The sequence below is a fragment of the Eumetopias jubatus genome, unplaced genomic scaffold, assembly GCF_037043125.1.
Source record: "Eumetopias jubatus isolate StellerSeaLion01/CBP00866 unplaced genomic scaffold, mEumJub1_p1.0 scaffold_1, whole genome shotgun sequence".
NCBI classification, from domain to species: Eukaryota; Metazoa; Chordata; class Mammalia; order Carnivora; family Otariidae; genus Eumetopias; species Eumetopias jubatus.
Genome location: NW_028274807.1, coordinates 125,285,079 through 125,303,893, shown reverse-complemented (window position 1 = coordinate 125,303,893; position 18,815 = coordinate 125,285,079). Strand labels below are relative to the sequence as shown.

Here is an 18,815-nt window from a genome sequence, read left to right as displayed (position 1 = left end):
AAACCACAAAATTGAGGCCTTCCCTCTGAGCCCACATGGCGGGGGCTGCTCTTGGCTCTTCTGGCATCTGGACACCTGCTAGGCCAGTTCCATCCAGCAGAGCCTCTCCTGCCTCCCCTGGGCTCTGCCTTCCCCTTCACTTTCCTGGGTCTGGGGTCGGGGGGCCCTGCTGGCTGTTTTTATTTTCATCCTGAAAATGTCACTTACGAAAGAGGGAGCACCAGTCCCAGCCTTGCCAGGCAAGCGAGAGCCTCAGTCTTCTGATCTGTAACCCGGCTACAGTCATGCCCACTGCCCAGGGTAGAAGACAAAGTGAGGTGGTGTAGGGCGCAGCCCAGCATGTGGCTGGCACTGGGCGGTGCCTGTTCTGAAACGGGGCCAGTCCCATCCCTGAAACCTGGGACATGACCGCAGACAGGCTGCCACTCCCCTCATTGTCAGGGCACCTCTGGGACGCCGGATGGGAGGAGCAAGGACAGAAAGAGCCCCCGTGCGTGCTCCTCACTGCGGGGTCTCAGGAACATCGTTGGGGGGGGGCATTGTATACCGTGTGTTTGTGCGCGGGCACACGGCCGTCCATCTGTGCTCTCCTCGAGCAGTCGACCTCCCGCCCGTAGCAAGGGTTCCTTTCAAGCCATTCCAGGGGCGGTGTGCAGTTGTGTAACGAAACCACGTGGGGTCCCCCACTGGTGCTGTGGGACCTTGGAAGGGTCACGTCACTTCTCTGGGCCTTGGTTTCTCATGTAAACGTGGGCTGTGTTGATTCCTGCCTGGCGCTGCTGTTCTGGATTCAGCAGCTGGCCTCCTGCATGGCACAGCGTAAGTGAGGGATCCTGCGACATCCGTCCCCTTTCCCCCATCCAGTGCAGAGGTTTGCCCCAGGTTGCCTTGGCGTCTGCTCCAAGGAAGAAGGGAGGGGGAGGGCCAGAACACAGGATGGGCCACGGGAGAGGGGAGCCCTGGCTTCTCGCCAGACACTGGCGCTCTCTGCAGACTGAGGCGGGGCAGGGCTGGCCTTGACCATGCCTCTCAGGGAGAGAGGTCAGGGCTGGCCTGGGTGCATGGAGGACCCCCAGCTCCCAGTTCTGCGACTGGGATAAGCTTCTTGGGTGGGGGCAAGGCTCCCCCCCTCCCCCAACCCTCCCCTTGAGGCCTCTGGTCCCTGGAGTTGCTGTTGCGCAAGCAAAGCGGGGAGCTTGCCTCTCGCAGGGTTACCTGGGGCAGGCTGGGCGCGGGGCTGGGCCAGGCCCTGGAGCACAGTGATGACAGGGACCCGTTGGTGGCAGGACAGTTTACACTCCCCAGGTGGTGGCTGAAAAGCTGCCACTGAGGGAGGAGCCTGTGATGACATGTGTCTCTGGCCAAGGCCTGACAACCATCTGTTCCCAGCCAGCAGCCTGGAGGCCTCCAGGGACGGAGAAGACAGGGAAAGAAACAGAAAGAGAAACAGGGGACAGAGAGACACAGAGACAGAGAGAGACAAAGAGACAGAGGGACAGAGAGACAGAGGGACAGAGAGAGAGTAAGAGGCACACAGAGAAATAGCAGGACTGAGAGACAGAGACAGACAGAGAGGCAGAAAAAGAGAACGAAAGGAACAGAGTTGCCGAGAGAGCAATCAAAAGAGAGAGATGAGCGGTGGGGGGCGGGGAGACACGGAAGTAGAGAGACAGAGAAAGATGGACATGGAGAGAGACACAGTCAGGGAGAGAGACAGAGACAGACCAATTCCTGGAGGCAGATAAAGAGGGGGTGCGTGCTGGGGTAGCTGGGGTGAGGGGGAGAGATAGACAAGAGTGCTTCCTCTGGTCAGGCTCTTGGTGGAAGGAGAGCCCTCATAAGCCAAGGCCCTTTCAGCCTCAGCACATCGAGAGGGAAGAAGTCACTCTTGACCCTGGGCTCCTGAGTCTGGGGTCCTGATGTGGTTCTTAGGTGTTAGTGTACAGCAGAATCACTGGGGGGAGGGTACATTCAAGTTCAGGGGCCAGGCCCATCCCCAGAGTCTGACTGGCTGGTCAAAAGGAGGCCAGGAATCTGCATTTCCATCAGGCTCCCCAGGAAATTCTAGTGTGGGGTCACACCAATTGTATACAGTCAGAGGCACTGCACCAGGAGGAGCCGGGAGTGGGTACCCCTGTCCTGTCCCCAACGGCTCCCCACTCTGTGGGTCCTGGATGGGCCAGGGCTCTGAGGGGACTTTCCCCACAGACTTGGAGGCTTCCCACCTCCCTTGTTCCACCAGCCAGTGCCCCAGGAAGGGTTGGGGCCCTCTGTCTATCCCTGGATGGGCAGACAGGGAGGCACCTTGGAGGTCACGATTCAGTCCCAACCACTGTGCAGTTGAGGAAACTCAGCAGCTGGGCCAAGGCCATAAAGACAAGACGACACGTTAATTTATCCAGCTCCTGCTATGGCCCGGGCTCTGTGCCGAATATTATTTCAATTTGTCACTTAAACAGGGGAAAGGTCGTCACCGCCTCTACCATAGAGTTGAAGAAATGAGGGCCAGAGATGATGAGTGACCTTCCCTAGGGCACACAGCTAGGAAATGGCAGAGCCTGGACCAGACTCCATGTGTGTCTTACCCTAACATCCATGCTCAACTCCCAGCTTCTCCCCTATTTCTATTAATGGCTCTGCTGGCTCTCAGGCTGAGATCCCAAATGCAGCTATCTTGGTTCCTCCCCTGGCCTCATCCCATCAGTGTCCCCCAGCTCCCGGCAGTCGCGGCAGACACCCGTTTCCCACTGTAATAGCTCATCCCCAGGTCAGCCTTCCTTCATATCTCTAGCGCGGACCTGGGCAGTACTCCTCCAAACTCATTCCCTCCCCCCCCCCCCCCCGCCAGGACTCGTTACCTACACCCCTGGAAGTGAGGAGAAGGATTTTAGATAGCTGTCTTTCCAGGCCCTCTAGAAAACAGAGCCTGGGGCGGAATCTTGCGCTAAGGCTTTCTGAGAAGGGGTGGGCTGGGCTGCAATCCCAGGGCAGCAGGAGGCAGGGGGGATGGCTTCGAGGCAGCGAGAAGGGGAAGGAAGATTCAGGAAGCTGTGCTACTCAGCTGGCCACGGTCTCAGGAAGCAGGGCCCTTTTCTTCAGGCACACGGGCTGTTTCCAGAAAAAATTAGTGGGATGTCATCCCTTCAAATGGTATATTTCAGCAGCTCACAGAACTCAGGGAACAGTTTACTTACTCATGCTGATTTATTACAAAGGATATTTTAAAGGCTAGGAATGAACAGCCAGGTGAAGGGATCTATAGGGGGAAGACCGGAAGGGTCCCGAGTGCAGGAGCTTCTGTGTCTGTCGCGGTGGGGTGCACCACCCTCCCGGCACACAGATGTGCTCACCGACCTGGAAGCTCTCCGAGCTCCACGCTTCTGGGCTTTTTATGGAGGCTTCATCACATAGTCATGATGAATTATTAACCCATTTCCTTGCTTCAGTCCCCTCTATGGAGGATGGTAGTTGGGGCTTAAGCTTGTAATCATGGCTTGGATTTTCTGGTGACCAGCTCCCACCCAGGAACCCTCCAAGAGTCACCTCTTCCTAACCTCCTGTCACCCGGGAAATTACAAGGGTTTTAGGAGCTTTCTGTTGGGAACTGGGCTCAGAGACAAAATATTAGCAGGCACTGGAGGTGGAGATTAATATATATATTTTAGTATTTCACAACTTGGCAGTACGAAGAACCTAGTGGGACACCCATGGGTCTGCTTCACAGGCATATCTGCCTGGTGACACATCCTGGAAGGGGCTCCTTGGCTCCAAATGAGGTGGCTGGCAAACCCTGTACTCCAGCCACTGAGGAAGGACTTGCAGGGAGCTGCCACACCTCACATCCCAGGCCTCTGCTCAGACCCTCCCGCTGGAAGTGCTGAGAACTGGAAATGGAGCTCCAGTGTGTGCTCACGGGCTGCATTGTGGGGCTGCCCGGGAAGGAGGAGCTTGGGGCCTATAAAATGTGTGAATCCAAGTCTGCACTTTGCAAACTCCTGGGGTGCTCTGGTATGCTGCTTCTCATGTGACCCTGGCCAGGTCATGGATGGAGGAAGCCATGAAGCTCATGACCATGGGCCTCCCCATCTACACAGCTGTCCACCTTGGTGTGAGGGGGAAGGTGAGGACTGAGAAAGGCTGTCCTGGTGTGAGCCAACAGGAGGGTAGCTGCCAGATGGCCCTTGACCCCCAGAAACTGGGTCTACCCAGAGCAGGGAGGACAAGTAGGAGGTGGCATTATGAGTTCACTGCTGCCTTGGCCTTCAAGACAAGGCAAGAACACATCCTGGAGCTGCTTTTAGCAAAGCAGGCTTTCCCAACTTCTGAATGGCTTTTTGTCTGAGTGGTATCCATTTAACTCCCATGATAAAATCATTTCTGTTTCTTCTTTTCACTGAACTCAACTGCTCTTCAGGTAGGCTTCCAAGTACAGACATCTTATAGATTTCCACAGAGGTGAGTGCACTCTCTACTTTTCCCTTGGACCGGTTCCTTCTTAATTAAGCACATATTATTGCTATATTTCTATCAAGAGGCTACCACCTCTGCCACCATCACCATCTCCACTAATATCACCATCTCCACCACCATCACCCCCTCCCTCACCATCACTATCACCATCTCCCTCACCATCACCATCTCCCTCACCATCACCATCACCATCTCCATCACCATCACCTTCTCCATTACCATCACCATCACCATCTCCACCACCATCACCATCTCCCTCACCATCACCATCTCCCTCACCATCACCATCCCCATCACCATCACCATCACCATCTCCATCACCATCACCCCCTCCCTTACCACCACCATCTCCCTCACCATCATCATCACCATCTCCCTCACCATCACCATCCCCATCACCATCACCATCACCATCTCCATCACCATCACCCCCTCCCTTACCACCACCATCTCCCTCACCATCATCTTCTCCATTACCATCACCATCACCATCTCCACCACCATCACTATCTCCCTCACCATCACCATCTCCCTCACCATCACCATCACCATCTCCACTTCTACCTCATCTCTACCCCATCACCCCCTCCACCACCATCACCATCTCCTCCCACCATCACCTCGTCTACCACCAACACCAATACCCACCTCACCTCTACGACCAACACCACCTCCACCACCAACACCATTTCCATCACCTCCACCGCCTTCACTCTCACCCTCACACCCAAAAGAATTCATCTTACATCTCAGAGACCCTCCATCTTCGAAGTTGCAGGTAATGAAAGAGGCAGACTATGCAGTAGCCAGAGGAGCACAGACCATGGATTCAGAACAACAGCCCTTTTCCTCCTCTTCATGAGCCTGTTCTTGGGGGTTGTGGTCAGATACTGTGCTGGGGTGATGTCGTGGCTTCTCCCTCTACCCACTCCTCCAGCCCCAATGCTTGTCGCCCACGTAATGCAAGGGTCTGGCAGTGCAGTAATGACCAGTGGCCTTGGGTCCCACTCTCTGGCTGGTGTGCATGGCATGGATGCACCAGGCTGTTGACAGCTGCTATCTGCCCTGATTGATCAGCTCCTGTGTGGTGTGGATCATTAAGCATCTTGCATAACACCAATGCTGCCCCAGGCTAACTGTGCCTCAGTTCTTGTTACCTATAGATGAGGCTGATGATAATTCCAGTCATGGTAAGACTCTTTAGTCATTGTTCCATCATTTCTAGAGGACCGAAATGCCTGGGTAATTGGGTCAAAGATCTTAAGTAAAAATAGTGCCAGTGCATGTTAAAAAGATGGAAATTGGGGACTGGAAAATAATTTCTGGACACAAGAAAAGGTTTTTATCTATTACCAACTAGATAAACCAAACAGGATCTCATTTTTGAGACTCTCTGAGCTATCTTCATAAACACTTTTGCAAGTTATTCGCCTCCAATATGAACACACTCTTCCCAAAGCCACACACAGCCTCTCGCCAGGGGCCGGGAGTAGGGGGAAATGGGGAGTGACCGCTAATGGGTACAGGTTTTTGGTGGGGGGTGATGGAAATGTTCTGGAATCAGATAGAGGTGAGAGTGGCACAACCTTGTCAATATAGTTAAAATAATTGTAAAGTGCAACTGTACATTTTAAAAGGGTGAGTTTTATAAGTGAATTGTATCTGTTTTTAAAAAGAAGAATTAAAAAAGGTGCAGCTGTTTGAGAATGGGGTCAACACGGAGGAATCAGAGACAAGAGAAGGAGGGAGAGAAGTCTGATCCTGTGATCCCATTTGAGCCCCTAGATCTGGCTGTGCCAGAAGTCAGACTGCCTTGGAATGTTTCAGTTACATGAGCCAACAGATTCTCCGTTTCTTAGGTCAGGTCACTTACCCCCAGAGGATCCCCGGCTGGCACTCATGCCCTCTGACCTCCTGGGGGCTGGGCCTTTCAGGAAGCACTTTTCCCTTCCGTCCTCCACCTTTGCCCCTGTTGGTTCTAGTTCACACTTCTCCCATTTAAAAATTAGCTCCCCCCCGCCCCGATTCTACTTCATACCTTTTCCTCTTCCCCATTTCACTCACATCTCCCAAAGGAAGGTCCAGACGTGCTAGTCTGCTTCCTGGCCACCCCTTTCCCTCTTGACGCTCTGCCTGGGTCACTGCCCACCTTCCACGGGCACTCTACTGCCCTCCTGTGGCCAAGCCTTGACAGGGTCTGTCCTCCCTGCACCGGGGTGGGCTCAGACCTTTGCTCCTCGGCTTCCTGTAGGTCCCTTCACTGTCTCCTCATCCCTGGATGCTTGCACCTCCCCTGACTCTGGGTTAGGCCTCTGCTCTGATCCTCTGCTCCCTATCTCTGGGCTGCTGCCTCCATGCTCCATGCTCAGGACTAAGAACTGGACCCCCTACCTGCATGGCAGACTCGTCCTCCTCTGAACCCCCTTCTCTTTCTGAGGCACTCTCATGGACCCAGCACCTTCTCCCCCTCTTCATATAGTCACCCGGTCACATCATGCCATGTCCTTTGTAAGTATTCCTGGCGTCCTTGCTCTTTGCACCCCCATCACTACGGCCCCCGGGCCTGTCTGCTCATGGCTCACTTTCTGTTCTCCCCTCTAATGTTCTCCCCTCCACTTCTACCTCTTGCTGTACTCAGGCTTAAACCACAAATCCAAGTATGCTGTTCCCTGCTCAAACCCACATGGGATCAAGTCCAAGCCCTTGGCAGGGCACCTGAGCCGCCAGGCTCTCAGATGTGTCCTGTGTCATCTCTACTTAGTCATAAGCTCTTCCAACACAGAACTGCTGGTTGGTTGCCATGGGGACCACGCTACCCCAGGCCTCTCTGCACGTGGTGCCCTCCTACCTTCAGCCCCCTCCGAAGATATTCCTACTCCTTAAGACTGGACCAGGGGATCCCTTCTTGGGGGTGATTTTCTGGACTCCCCATCCCATGTCTGTCCTCCCTCTACTTCCACTCAGGCTGGGTCATGTGCTCTTCCTGGTGTCCATAAAGTGCTGGGCTTATCTCTGAGAGACTGTCGATAAATTGTTTAAGTGGTTTCACATCCATGCATACTTCTGGAGTGCTTCTGGAGGGCAAGGCTGTGTCCCTAGCATAGTGCTGGGCACATACCAGCTGCTCAGCCAATGCTTAATGAAAGAACAGGGTGAACTGACAGCTAAGGCTCCCTGGCCACTCACCATGTCCCAGCTACCACTCTAAGGCTTCTTGATATATGACTCATTTAAAGCCCACAACAACCTACGCAGTGGATGCCCTAATAGTTTCCATTTTACAGATGAAGACACTGAGCCTAAGAACCTTGCCCAAAGATGTGTGGCTGGATTCAAACCCGGCTCTAGGGGCTGGCTGGTACCCACCACCCTGTTGCTGCTTCTACAGATCTCCCCACCTCCATTGTGAATTTCTGCCTTGCATCCCCTCCACTGGGAATGCCAGTGCCCGGTCATGTCCACCACATCGCTGGGGACTCGGCTCAGGCCCCACCTCTCCCTCTGCATGAGCAGTTCCCTGACACAGCAGGGATAGACCCTTTACACATACCATTCATTGGGACAAAGCAAATCCCCCCCCCCCACCGGCCCCGAGCTCATTCAGGTCCCAGGACAAGTACAGCTGGTGACATACGGGCCCATGAGACACTGGCTCTTAAGAAACACCATCGATGATAACCATGCTTTTGGAGAAGTCATCTTTTTGTGGGGGACATGTTAGTTTACTCGAAAGGAAAAAGAAACATGAGTTTTAGTAACTTTCTCTTATTTGGTATAACTACAGTTCACAGTAGGCTGCCCCGTATTTGCTTTATCTTATTTGCTCTCCCCTACTTTCCTGTGATGTGTTCAGGTCAGATTAGCTCCATTGTACTGAAGAGACAACTGAATGTCAGCAACACCGAGTCACTTGTCCAAGGCTCATTAGGACCCAGGTTTGTTGGTTCTAAGCTTGCACTTGTTACTTGCTTGACGGAAGTGTCTAAGCACTCTCCGGCCACACACCGACCCGCAGCAGAACATGGCTCAGTTAGCAGGTGGTGGAGGAAGTCCTGCACGCAGGTGTCTCAGTGCAGCCGGGGGCCTGTCCCTGTGGATTAGGACCGCAGTATATGAGTGTGTGTGTGTGTGTGTGTGTGTGTGTGTGTGTGTGTGTGTCTGGGGGGGCACAATTCAGCCGATAGCAATGTGTATGTTCTTAAAAGAGAAAAACATAACTACCTTGGTGAAATAAGAGCCCAGTTGGGAGCCCTGACAGGAGGGCAGTACTGTTCAGCATGTACTGAAGTCCTGGCCTCTAGTGCGTCAGAATGTGACTGTATTTGGAGATAGGGCCTTTAAAAGAGGTAATTAAGGTAAAATGAAGCCATAATGGTGGCCCTAATCCAGTAGGACCAGTGGCCTTATAATAAGAGGAAGAGACACCAGCTGGTGCACACACAGACAAAGAAGCTCAGGAGAAACCCACCCTGTGGACACCGTGATCTCAGACTTCCGGCCTCCAGAGCTGTGGGACGATAAATGTGTGTTGTGTAAGCCTCGTGGCCTGTGGCTTCTGTTATGGCAGCCGGAGCAGACGAAGACATATATACATTTTAAAAGCTCTGTGTGACCCTTTATTCGTGTTCAGTTTTCGATAGTCTTGTCAACACTGTGAAGTTTCCCGAAACTCAGGCCATGGAGGAACAGGCTCCATGAGTCCTGTGGAGCCCCCGTGTGAGGAGGCTGTGTGTGGAGCAGCATACGGATGAGGCGAGGATTCTGGACAACCACGAGCCTGTCCTGCCGGGCTGCTCCCTCCTGAGAGCTCTGGGCCAACAAGAAGACTTTCCTGAGCCTGTTTCCTCACCCGCTAGATGAGCATGTGGAGACATACGACTAAGTCCCCCTCCAGCTCAAGACTGTCATCATACCCTGGCAGGAGAGGGTAGAGAATTTCTGGCTTAGAGGGGTTGTGAGACATTCACGTTTCAGACTGGGAGGGGTCCAGAGCCCCCGCCAGTCTCTTTCCATTGAAAGGCTTCAACACAAAAGGCCCTTTGGCTTCTTGGCAGGACTGGAGCTGGTGGCTGGGCAAGGAGGCAGCTCAGAGATCTGAAAGAGCCTGGGACTGCCAGCTCACGGAGGAGGCGGCGGGAGTTTTATGAGGACTTCAGCGCGAGCCTTTGAAACTTTCTGCTATTCAAGTCTGTTTAGAGTCTGCTTCTGAAGCCTGCTATCTTTCAACTCCGGTCTCTTAATTCGTCCCCATGCCCTGGTGGCAGAGCCCAGAGGAGCTTTGCAGGCCAGCGGCACTTGTCAGTGAAGCCCGGGGACAGGTGGCTTGCAGGACAGGAGGCTGGGAACATGCAGGGGCGGGCCTCAGAGTGGGATGGGGCTTGGGACGGGGACAGCTGGACGGGGGGGGCAGGTGGACACTCTGCAGGCCCCGTTCCTGGGAGGGCCTTTGATTTTGAGGAAAGAGTCGGGAAAAGCAGGTCTTTCGAGGCAGACCCACACAGAGGGGGCTGAGGAGGTGTGGAATTAGCCTTCCGTGACCTTTCCCAAGGGAGAGCGTGTCACTTTGTTCTGTGGTACTTTGTGAACTGTGAAGCGAGAGACTCTTATGCTGCTACTTTGGGGGACCAAGCTAAGGAATCATGGGTAACAGGAGTACCAGCCAAGCACAGACAGGAGGGCCTGAAGCCACGGAAGGTCAATTAAGGCAGAGGATCTTAATCTTGGGGTGCATGTGGCCCTAGAGGGTATGGAGAGAGGCTATAAGCCTGTGGAAATCACAAGCCAACGGGTGGTTATTTTGCCAGGGAGCACTGCCATGAAGTTATGGCAGGAGATGGCAGAAACTGGGGAAAGGGGATCAGCTTGTAAACAGTTTGGGGTCTATCCATCTCTGCGGGGGGCGGAGCCAGTGGGTCCAGGGGCTGATGCTGGCTGTTGGCACAGAAGTATTTCCCAAGAGGAGGAAGGACATTCAAAACCACGGAGATGTACCATTTATTGGTGTAGCAAGCACTTTACCTGTACCATCTCAGTTCTCACAGCTACTCCGTGGGGTGTGAGTATCATGGCCCCACTTTGCACTGGGAGAGACTGGGGCTCAGAGAAGTTAGAAATTTGCCCAAAGGCACCCCGTTAACAAATCTTGCAAGAGTAACAACCCAGTCCTGCGGGCCTTTGGCCTGTTCTCATTTTGCTCTGCGTACTATTTGGAGGGTTTGTGCCTCCAGGTGGGCCAGCACACTTTATTCTGAAGCCAATGAGCAGCCTTTTGGGTCCTCAGAGGGTGAGCCTTCTGGGAGAGAATTCTCTACATGATACCAGGGACTGGGTCTCTGGGCTAATCTGTTTCCTATTTACTCTCAATAAATGGTCTTTCTGAGTCATCAATTGTTTCATTTGAGAGCAAGTTAGGAGAATTGGTTCCCAAATCCTGTTACTTCTGGGTGCCCCAGGGAACTGAAGTCTGGGGTCAGCTGGTCACTCTGGGTATCTTTCAGTCTAAATAGACATAATTGAGAAATGAGTCTGCAATTATCTTGGGAGCAGTTCATATCAGGTACCAAGAGGAGCAAATTTACACCAAGAGCTGCAAATCATCATTAACTGGACACCCTAGGCCCTACAAGCCAGTAGCAAAAGTTCTAAGCAGGAGGGATTTGTTGGGGACTTGGGAGCAGGCAGAAATGGCAGGAAGGGGAGCAGGCCATGTGCTTTGTTCCTTCTGAATTCTTGCTTTTATGTCTCTAGAACACCATTGTTACTATGTATTTACTGATAACCTACAGGACGTGAAATATTTGAGTACTTCATGATTTTAACCTGTTTGTTCCTCCTCCCATCCAAGCAACCATCCGTTGGCACTGAGGAGTCCCTCCAGGATACTGATGGTGAAGATGAGAGCAAACACTCATACAGTGCTTACTATATGCTGGGGGCTGTTCTGGGGATGTTATTCATTCAGGACTCACAGCGACTCTCGGAGGAAGGTACTATTACCATCTTATCTTACAGACGAGGAAACTGAGGTCCCACGAGATGAAGTGATGCGCCAAGGATGCACAAGTAGGCAGGAGCAGGAGAATGGATGGGAGCCTGTGGGCAGGCATCTGACTTGGCACTGGGGTGACAGAGAGTCGCTGAAGGGCTTTGGGAAGGGACCTTAGATTCTATGGACAAAGCAACCACAGTTTTGCTTTTAAACCTGTCTGAGGATTATTAAACTGTTATACGTACCCCATCTCTGAAAGGCCAAATGGGATAGACGAGCTGTAGCCACACCTGGGAATTCCTCAGTAGAAGGGGCGTGGGAGGGAGTGGGGGTGGTAGAAGTTTTCAGGCACCAGAAACCAGCAGGTGCCACATCCACACCACGTGGTTCTATGCTTTGCGAAAGGAAAGAGACCTTGCGTGGTTTTCATCATCTGACATTTGATTTAAACTTTTTCCAGTTTTATTTTAATGTTTTGAATCCACTCTCATGAAGAAAATAGTTTTGTATCTAAATCTGAGTGTGAAGGTTGCTAAGAGACTATTCATAGAAGTCTACGATTTCAGAGCTGGAAGGAACTTGTGAGATAGGGCCCAATGCCCTCATTTTTCTGATGAGGGCACTTGGATATGACCCTGTTCAGGGTCAGGCAGCAAGCAGTTAATGACACTAGGAATAACCTAAGGCTTTTATACAGGACTGAGAATTAAACAATAAGAGAGAAGGAAAATCACTCTCTTCTAAGGTTGAAATTTGTTATCAGCCCAAACTGCATCCCTTACAAGCGCTAGAAAAACCAACTGAAGGGATGACGCACCTATAGAGAATGTATCATTTGCGTGTGTCAGTGAAAAGGCCTGGTCACTGGCTTTAGACATGGCGCTCAAATGATGTAATTAGGACTCTGTCTCTTCCTCTGCTTCCCTCTTTCCACATTCACTTCATTTTCAGGCAGATTCTTCTCATGAGCTCCCTGAGCTGCTCCAAGGTGGCTAGCACCTTTATAGGCTTAGCAGATGAAGAACTCTTTTCCCCACTTCCCACCACCACCGGCTCCATCTCGTTAGCTTAGACTGATCAGGTTGGGTCACCTGCTCACGCGGGAAGCAATTACCGTCAGCTGGGAGATGCAGTGCTCTGGTCGGCTGGACCTGAGCCGCATGCCCAGCCTTGGACCTGGGGTGGGGTCACACCCACTGCAAACCACAATGCCTCAGGGCAAGATGGCGTGCTGTTAACAGACCTGGGAGAAATGGATGTGAGGCAGGTGTGACAACAGATGGGCACTTGAAGGTTTCATGAGAGCAAGTTGCTGTAAGACTTTTTTTTCGTTAAAGATTTTATTTATTTATTTGAGAGAAAGAGAGAGAGAGATCACAGAGGCAGATGGAGAAGCAGCCTCGCCACTGAGCAGAGAGCCTCGCCACTGAGCAGAGATCCCAGGACCCTGAGATCATGACCTGAGCTGAAGGCAGACTCTTAACTGACTGAGCCACCCAGGTGCCCCCGTAAGACAGTTTTCATTCTCATTTGGCTTTTGCCATGGAAGGAAACGTTGTGTTGACTGAGGCCTCGAGAACAGTTAAGAACATCTTCTCTTGGACTGGGAGAAAAGGAAAAAGATCTCGCTCATGTGTATCAGGGCCTGGAAGGAAGCCCCTGGCAGATGGTACAAGCTGCCTATGAGGGCTGTCGTTTCAGACTTGCTCACAGATCCTAGAAAGGTGCCCACATCCTGGGAACATAAAGTCATAAGCTGGTTTGTGACCATGGTGGCCGATCGCATGTCCCCTCAGTGTCCTCTCCCACAGGGCTCACTGTCCCTCCCCTGCTCCCACACTTCTTCCCTGAAAAATGGGGCGTCAGCTCTTTGGGGCTGATTGTGTGGTTCTGGCTACACGAAACCTCTTTCCACTTTGACCTTCCTTCTCCCTCGAGGGCTGGGGCTCAAGTCTAGTCCTCCTTCCATCTTTTCCCATGATTCTCTTGTCAAATAATTCCACGTAGGGAAATGTCTTTATAACTTTTTTTTTTTTTTGAAGATTCACATGTGTTTAATGTATATAAAGTCAAGGAAAGGGCAGTCCCGGATTCAAGAGCGGTATTCTGTACAATGCATATGGTGGGGCTGAGGGAGAAGGGCAAGAGACTGTAGAACCCACACCCGAACATGTACAAAAATAACTTAACACGGCGACCCCCACCAGCAAGGATGTGGAACCCTCCCCAGCCCCCAGGGCTGGGGGGCACATTCTAGAAAACGGCACAAGGGTTGCTAACCAGTGCGGGCCAAGGTGCTGCGGGGGTGAGAGGGGGTGCCAGTCCGGAGGGGAGGAAGGCCTACGAGGAGGCCTTGAGACGGTTGGCAGCCGAGCGGGAACTCAGCAGCTTGTCCACCATGGTGCGGGCGTAGCGGAGCCGGCTGGCCAGCTCCTTGGAGCAGCCGTACTCCTCCAGCAGGCTCAGGTGGTACGTGCGGAAGTCCCGCCTCTCGGCAAGGTAGGTCACGGCTGCCATCAGCGGGCACAGGATGAGTTTGGGGTATGGTCCTGGAAGGAGTTGATCTGCACACAGCCATTGCTGAGGTGCAGGATGATGGCGCTGCGGGTGTGAAACCAGGTGCGCAGGTAGGGTAGCCGGCTGAGCTCATCGCCTTCCCAGGGTGTGATGTTGGCACCCGCCTTCAACAAGTGTTCACTCATCTAGTTCCGGAAATACTTCAGGAGAGTGACCTTCTTCATGAGGGAGTTGGGATGGGAGCTCACGGTGAGGTTGGACTCTGTGCCATCGCGCTCTATGTACTGCAGTCTGTCGCCGTCATTGTAGAGGATCAGGCGTGTCGAGTCATTGAAGAGCACCCCCACGCTGTTGTCGCATAGCTGGTACCCGAGGCCGTACTTGTCCAAATAGTCCACCCACTTGCTAACCCAGAAGATGGGGATGCAGGCGGGATCCTCAGCCTCCTCTTGCCTCACCAGCCCCCACTCTGAGGGCTTGGACGCATTGACGCTGTGTAGCTGCTGCAGCATGTCACCCAGGTGGCAGTCAACCACCTCACTGGTCTCCCGGACCACTGGCTCCTCTTTTTCCCGGGGCTGCTCGGGCATGGGGTTTTCCATACCTTTATTGAGGACTGTGAGAGGCTTCCGACTGCTGGGGTCCAGACTGCTGGGAGTGATGGAAAACCGGGGTGCAATGGTGAGACAGGTGATGGGGAGCCAAGTGGGGATGTAGCTGGAGGTTACAAGAAGTTGTCATTGAGCAGCTCATGAATGGTGGGGCGGGCAGTAGGATCTGTCTGAAGCATCTTCTGGATGAGGGAGGCAGCCACAGGGTTGATGGGCTTGGGAATACTGTAGTTGTTCTTCTTGATCCGGAGGTAGGTCTCTTTGAGGAAAGAGGTCTCAAAAGGTGGTTTGCCCACTGACAATGTATACATGATACACCCAATGGACCACACGTCCACCGTGAAACTGTGCCCTTTCTTGCTGAGCCCCTCAGGAACTATGTAATTAGGAGTCCTGCACAGGGTCTTCTTGCGTTCCCCGTCATATTCCACTTTGGTTGCCAGTCCAAAATCCCCTATTTTCACCTCCCGATCCTCATTCGGGAAAAGGTTGCCCAACTTGAGGTCCCGGTGAATAACCCAGTTTCGGTGCAGGTACTGGCAGCCAAGGACAATTTGCTGAAGGTAGTAGCAGGCTTCCGGCTCAGTCAGTGCTTTCCTCCACTTGTGCAGCTCCAGGAGAGACCTCCGGCGGCAGAGCTCCAACACCACGAATATGAAGTCGTTGTCCTCGAAAAAGCCGCGGAAGCCTATGATGTGCTGGTCGGTGAGGCTGCGGTGAATGGATATCTCCATGGACATCTTCTCCTTCTGATGTGGCTTGAGCAGCAGCGATGTGGGCACGATCTTGCCAGCGAACACCTCCTTAGTGTCAGCGTCCGAGATCTCGAAGCACTTAGCAAAGCCGCCCTTCCCCAGAAAGCGTCCCTGCAGGTAGCGCCGCCGGCTGCGCGGGTCCACTAGGACCTCCGGGAGCTCTTTCGCCGGCGGAGCGGCTGCCGGGACCCTGGGAGCTGCAACTCCGGGACCCCCGGCTTTCCCTGGGTCGGCTGGTGTCCGTGCCAGCTTCCCTGCAGTTGCCGCCACACTCATGTTCCTGGAGTTGTTCTGCGGACCTAGACCTAGCAGGGTCTGAGCAGAGGCTTGGCACCGCTTTGCTCCTCCATGTCTTTATAACTTAAGCCCAGGCTCCTTCATGAATCCTTTATCTTCTTCCATGAACTCCTCCTTTGCCTTGCTATCTCAAGAGAGTCCCTCCCCTTCCATTATTTCCTGACATAGCTCCTCCAGCCCAGGGATGCTTTCCTGCAGCAGGTAGTAGAAAATTCCCTCCAATTCAGCAAAGGAGTAGAGTTTACCATCCTGCAAAGCAGGAGCCCAGAGGCGGTGCAGAGCGGCATGGCACAGGGAGGCCCAGGCTCGGGTTCCCCAGAATCTCTCTGCTCTGCTCTCCTCTGTTGCAGTTTGTTCTTGGCAGCCTCCCTGGTGCGGGCAAGGTGCCTGCCTGCAGCAACTGGGACGGCGTGCTCTGTGCCGTTGTCCGGCAAGAAGTCCTCTCCTCCATCCAGAGGATGAAAGAATGTTCCTTCAGTCCATGGGACCGACTTGGGTCTCACAGCCCTCCCCGGACCCATGACAGTCACCAGAGGGATGCCAGGTGCTGATTGGACTCCTGAACACAGCCCTGGTAAGAGGTATGCTCTCCTGCTGGCTCCCCTAGTCAGGACCTTCCCTGGAGCTGGGGCTGGTCCAGGGGCCTCGGTGTCATGTGGCTAGAGTGGAGGAGGGAAAGGATTGGATACTGGGTAGACATTCTATCATGTTTAACTGGGCTGTCCAGGTTCACTAAGTTCTAAAGTAAAGGTATTTTCACTAAAAGGCATGGTGTTGCTGACACAGTAGGGTTTAAACAGACCTTTATGGATTTAAACTTATATCCTCAATGTCATATATAAAATTGTTTGCATGGAGAAAATGCATAACCTTATGACAAAACATCTTATTTATAAATGCATTTATACCAATTTAAGCTATGCTAAGTTGAAGCAGTGATTAGAATAATTAAGACTATGTTTGGGAAACTATGGTCACTTGGACCCCTTACAGAGCTTTGGGCAGCACTTCGTTTGACTCATGGCATCTGAGTGAGCACACATACATGGACATACCCTGTGGGCTCCTCTCTGGGGACAGTCGCATACACCTTGAATGAAGAGTCTCATCTGCTTTTATCCTTTGCTCTTCGTCCCAGGGTCTGGGCAGGGAAATGTGTTCTGTGGCTTTCTGTGTATTGATAAGAGTCTGTGTTTGGAACAAGATAACTTGGGATTTCATCTCTGTGTACTCATCTTTAGCCCTTTCTGAAGAACGTTCTGGATTTAGGGGCAGGAAGACAATTTGGGCAATAAGAAGCCATCGATGCCACCCCCTGTCTTACCTGGTGCTTTTTGTCTCTTTCTGGCTGGAATCCTGAATCCAGTGATTTACTTCTCTCCCGTCTGTCCACCAGCAGAGTTACCAGGGCTGGGGGAAACAACCCAGACGTGCTGCAGAGGACACAGTGGGTAAGACATGAGCTTGTCAGACCGCTTCCGGTTCTGGCTGAATGTGCTTCAGTGTCCTCCCACTTAAAGTGGGGATGCTGCGCCAGTGATATATTTGGCTGCCGTATATTGAGGGCTTACTCTGTACCAGGCTCTGGGCTACCAGTCTTTTCGACATCACTTCATCTCATTCTCAAAAGCCACATGAGGTAGGTATCATCAGTTTTGTTTTACAGACAAGGAAACTGAGGCTCCAGGAGGTGAATTGACTTGCCTGTGGCAGAGCTGAGGTTCAGGCCTGCTCTGCGTGACTCTGGTGTCTCTGCTTCTATCACTTGCTCCCTGCACAGGGCTGCAGAGAGGAAGAACTGGGAAACAGCATAGGGAGAAGCCAGGGCAGCGCTGAGCACCCACCGGTGGCTCAGCAAATGGCTGGTTGCTGCCACTGTTGTTGTTATAAAAAGCAAAGATCCTGGATAATCCCCAAACTGACAGCCGGCCCTGCAGAATCTCAAGCTGGCCATGGTCTCCCTGAAAACTTGTTTATTGGCCTGGTGGTTGTCTGAAGAAAGAGTTGTCTGTCCTCTCTCAATTGCTCGGGCCCTCAGAAGGTAGGCTCGAGTTACCGAGCACATACACCTGTTGTCCTGGGCTGGGAGGGGTTGGGGAGCTCAGGCGACCAAGCACACATCTGACCTGGGCTGGGGTCAGCAGTGTCCTTGGCAGGCCTGCAGCGGGCTCCCATAGCCAGAGGCCCTCCAGTCTTCCCTCCTGTCGTCCTGCTACCCCACTGTTCACCCCGGACATAGTACAAGCTCCTCCCGGAGCGGCCCCACATCAGCAATGCTAAGGGCAGCTCCCGACCAAGGGAAAGGTCAGAAAAAGGCAAATAGCAGCTATACTACCAGCCAATGCTAGCGAGTGCTGCTTAGTATGAAAAGCTGGGCTCACGGCCCCTTTTCACTGTCTCCTGGGAGTCTTACAGCACACCTACTGAGCGGAGTGCTCTCATGGGCGTCACTGCAGGGCTGGAGAAACAGGCTAACGAGATGGGGTAACTGGCCCCACTGCACACAGCAGGCGCAGGTACATCCAGCGTGGAAGCTCATTTTCTTAATTGCAAAGCCTTAGCATCTCCCCCAGCGCAAAGGATTAGAGCGGGGTCATTTTATTTTACTTCCCTTCAGTAAACTTTGGCATGACGACAAAGCTGAGAAAAGTGTCATCCTTGTGCCAGATGCCGTGTGGGTGCTCTCCTCATCACCAAGCCTCGCAACCATCCTGCGAACTACAGCTCAGAGAGGTCAGGTGACCCACCCTAGGTCACACAGCTCTTTCTGCTTTCATAGAACCAACTTTGGTCACTCAGGAAAAATGTACCGTGGAGAGGTTCTCAAAGTGCACCAGGATGCACATCTTCGGATACCCATCAAGTGTACCTCCATCTTCATCAGATTTCTCGAGGGCTGCCGGCTCTTCTTCCTGCTCAGTGTGTTTCTTTGGGAGAAACTCTAACTTGGCTCAGCTGAGCCTGCAGCAGGTCCCCAAAAGGAAGTGCTATCCTGGACGAATGTGGTGCTTGTCACCCCGGGTGCTCAGAAAGTTGGGCGATGGCACCATCTCCCTTATTGCTTAGGGGATGTCCCTAGCGTTTGTCTCCCTTAGGAATAAATCCTGTCCACATGAGGCCTGCCAGCTTCAGGCAGACCTTTGGCATTTTGGTTGCAACTGGGGTCAGGAATGGGAG

At 52.8% G+C, this 18,815-nt stretch overlaps 1 pseudogene; it reads right to left on the bottom strand.

Annotated features, from left to right (window-relative positions):
• Window positions 1-13,798: 13,798 nt before the first annotated feature.
• Window positions 13,799-15,617, bottom strand: LOC114205697 (serine/threonine-protein kinase PLK1 pseudogene; annotated as a pseudogene).
• Between the last annotated feature and the right edge of the window lie 3,198 nt (window positions 15,618-18,815).